Source organism: Procambarus clarkii, chromosome 23 (assembly GCF_040958095.1).
Source record: "Procambarus clarkii isolate CNS0578487 chromosome 23, FALCON_Pclarkii_2.0, whole genome shotgun sequence".
Taxonomy (NCBI): domain Eukaryota; kingdom Metazoa; phylum Arthropoda; class Malacostraca; order Decapoda; family Cambaridae; genus Procambarus; species Procambarus clarkii.
This window is the reverse complement of record NC_091172.1, coordinates 1,104,182-1,108,364: the sequence shown is the minus strand read 5'-3', so window position 1 is coordinate 1,108,364 and position 4,183 is coordinate 1,104,182.

Here is a 4,183-nt window from a genome sequence, read left to right as displayed (position 1 = left end):
TTTGGTCACATTTGTCCCAAACCTCCTGCAGTTTTCAAAATATCCCAAACATCCCAATTTCGAGGCCAGAGCCATATTTTGGAGCCAAATTCTGGCTCCATGCACGTATTCGCGGTTTGAAATTACAACATTTTATACCCAACATATGCCAAGTCCTGAATGCGTCAGTGAGTCACATTTTGCACAAACTCCCCTGCAGTTTTCAAAATATCCCAAACATCCCAATTTCGAGGCGTGAGCCATATTTTGGAGCCAAACTCTGGCTCTCGGCACGTATTCGCAGTTTGAAATTACGACTTTTTTATACCAAATATATGATAAATACTGAAAGCGGCGTTTGGTCACATTTGTCTCAATCCAACCTGCAGTTTTCAAAATATCCCAAACATCCCAATTTCGAGGCCTGAGCCATATTTTGGAGCCAAATTCTGGCTCTCTGCACGTATTCGCATTTTGAAATTACCACTTTTTATACCCAACATATGCCAAGTACTGAAAGAGGCGTTTGGTCACATTTGTCTCAATCCACCCTGCAGTTTTCAAAATATCCCAAACATCCCAATTTAGAGGCCTGAGCCATATTTTGGAGCCAAATTCTGGCTCTATGCACGTATTCGCAGTTTGAAGTTACGACTTTTTTTTACCCAACATATACCAAGTACTGAAAGCAGCGTTTGGTCACATTTGTCCCAAACCTCCCTGCAGTTTTCAAAATGACCCAAACATCCCAATTTCGAGGCCAGAGCCATATTTTGGAGCCAAATTCTGGCTCTATGCACGTATTCGCGGTTTGAAATTACAACATTTTATACCCAAAATATGCCAAGTCCTGAATGCGTCAGAGAGTCACATTTTGCACAAACTCCCCTGCAGTTTTCGAAATATCCCAAACATCTCAATTTCGAGGCATGAGCCATATTTTGGATCCAAATTCTGGCTCTCTGCACGTATTCGCAGTTTGAAATTACGATTTTATATACAAAACATATGCCAAGTCCTGAAAGCAGCAGTGAGTCACATTTCGCACAAACTCCCCTGCAGTTTCAGAATATCCCAAATATCCTAATTTTGAGGCCTGAGCCATATTTTGGAGCCAAATTCTGGCTCTCTGCACGTATTCGCAATTTGAAATTACGACTTTTTATACCCAACATATGTCAAGTATTGAAAGTGGCATTTGGTCACATTTGTCCCACACCTCCCTGCAGTTTTCAAAATATCCCAAATATCCCAATTTCGAGGCCTGAGCAATATTTTGGAGCCAAATTCTGGCTATTTGCACGTATTCGAAGTTTGAAATTACGAATTTTTATACCCAACATATGCTAGGTACTGAAAGTGGCGTTTGGTCCAATTTGTCCCAAACCTCCTTGCAGTTTTCAAAATATCCCATATATCCCAATTTCGAGGCCTGAACAATATTTTGGAGCCAATTTCGGGCTCTCTGCACGTATTCGCAATTTGAAATTACGTCTTTTTATACCCAACATATGCCAAGTACTAAAAGTGGCGTTTGGTCACATTTGTCCCACACCTCCCAGCAGTTTTCAAAATATCCCAAACATCCCAATTTCGAGGCATGAGCCATATTTTGGAGTCAAATTGTGGCTCTCTGCACGTATTCGCAGTTTGAAATTACGAATTTATATACCCAACATATGCCAAGTCCTGAAAGCGGCAGTAAGTCACATTTCGCACAAACTCCCCTAGAGTTTTCAAAATATCCCAAATATCCCAATTTCGAGGCCTGAGCAATATTTTGGAGCCAAATTCTGGCTCTCTGCACGTATTCGCAGTTTGAAATTACGACTTTTTTATACCCAACATATGCCAAGTACTGAACGCAGCATTTGGTTACATTTGTCCCAAACCTCCCCTGCAGTTTTCAAAATATCCCAAACATCCCACTTTCGAGGCCTCAGCCATATTTTGGAGCCAAATTCTATCTCTCTGCACGTATTCGCAGTTTGAAATTACGACTTTTTATACCCAACATATGCCAAGTACTGAAAGCGGCGTTTGGTTACATTTGTCCCAAACCTCCCTGCAGTTTTCAAAATATCCCAAATATCAGAATATCGAGGCCTGAGTCATATTTTGGAGCCAAATTCTGGCTCTCTTCACGTATTCGAAGTTTGAAATTACGACTTTTTATACCCAACATATGCCATGGACTGAAAGTGGCGTTTGGTCACATTTGTCCCAAACCTCTCTGCAGTATTCAAAATATCCTAAATATCCCAATTTCGAGGCATGAGCCATATTTTGGATCCAAATTCTGGCTCTCTGCACGTATTCGCAATTTGAAATTACGACTTTTTATACCCAACATATGTCAAGTATTGAAAGTGGCGTTTAGTCACATTTGTCCCACACCTCCCTGCAGTTTTCAAAATATCCCAAATATCCCAATTTCGAGGCCTTAGCAATATTTTGGAGCCAAATTCTGGCTATCTGCACGTATTCGCAGTTTGAAACTACGAATTTTTATACCCAACATATGCTAAGTACTGAAAGTGGCGTTTGGTCCAATTTGTCCCAAACCTCCTTGCAGTTTTCAAAATATCCCAAACATCCCAATTTCGAGGCCAGAGCCATATTTTGGAGCCAAATTCTGGCTCTATGCACGTATTCGCGGTTTGAAATTACAACATTTTATACCCAACATATGCCAAGTCCTGAATGCGTCAGTGAGACACATTTTGCACAAACTCCCCTGCAGTTTTCAAAATATCCCAAACATCCCAATTTCGAGGCGTGAGCCATATTTTGGAGCCAAACTCTGGCTCTCGGCACGTATTCGCAGTTTGAAATTACGATTTTATATACAAAACATATGCCAAGTCCTGAATGCGTCAGTGAGTCACATTTTGCACAAACTTCCCTGCAGTTTTCGAAATATCCCAAATATCCCAATTTTGAGGATTGAGCCATTTTTTGGAGCCAAATTCTGGCTCTCTTCACGTATTCGAAGTTTGAAATTACGACTTTTTATACCCAACATATGCCATGGACTGAAAGTGGCGTTTGGTCACATTTGTCCCAAACCTCTCTGCAGTATTCAAAATATCCTAAATATCCCAATTTCGAGGCATGAGCCATATTTTGGATCCAAATTCTGGCTCTCTGCACGTATTCGCAATTTGAAATTACGACTTTTTATACCCAACATATGTCAAGTATTGAAAGTGGCGTTTAGTCACATTTGTCCCACACCTCCCTGCAGTTTTCAAAATATCCCAAATATCCCAATTTCGAGGCCTTAGCAATATTTTGGAGCCAAATTCTGGCTATCTGCACGTATTCGCAGTTTGAAACTACGAATTTTTATACCCAACATATGCTAAGTACTGAAAGTGGCGTTTGGTCCAATTTGTCCCAAACCTCCTTGCAGTTTTCAAAATATCCCATATATCCCTATTTCGAGGCCTGAACAATATTTTGGAGCCAAATTCTGGCTCTCTGCACGTATTCGCAATTTGAAATTACGAATTTTTATACCCAACATGTGCCAAGTACTAAAAGTGGCGTTTGGTCACATTTGTCCCACACCTCCCTGCAGTTTTCAAAATATCCAAAACATCCCAATTTCGAGGCATGAGCTATATTTTGGAGCCAAATTGTGGCTCTCTGCACGTATTCGCAGCTTGAAATTAAGAATTTATATACCCAACATATGCCAAGTCCTGAAACCGGCAGTGAGTCACATTTCGCACAAACTCCCCTGCAGTTTTCAAAATATCCCATATATCCCTATTTCGAGGCCTGAGCAATATTTTGGAGCCAAATTCTGGCTCTCTGCACGTATTCGCTGTTTGAAATTACAAATTTTTTATACCCAACATATGCCAAGTACTGAACACGGCGTTTGGTCACATTTGTCCAAAACCTCCCCTGCAGTTTTCAAAATATCCCAAACATCCCACTTTCGAGGCCTCAGCCATATTTTGGAGCCAAATTCAAGCTCTCTGCACGTATTCGCAGTTTGAAATTACGAATTTTTATACCCAACATATGCCAAGTACTGAAAGTGGCGTTTGGTTACATTTGTCCCAAACCTCCCTGCAGTTTTCAAAATATCCCAAACATCAGAATATCGAGGCCTGAGCCATATTTTGGAGCCAAATTCAGGCTCTCTGCACGTATTCGCAGTGTGATATTACGAATTTGTATACCCAACATA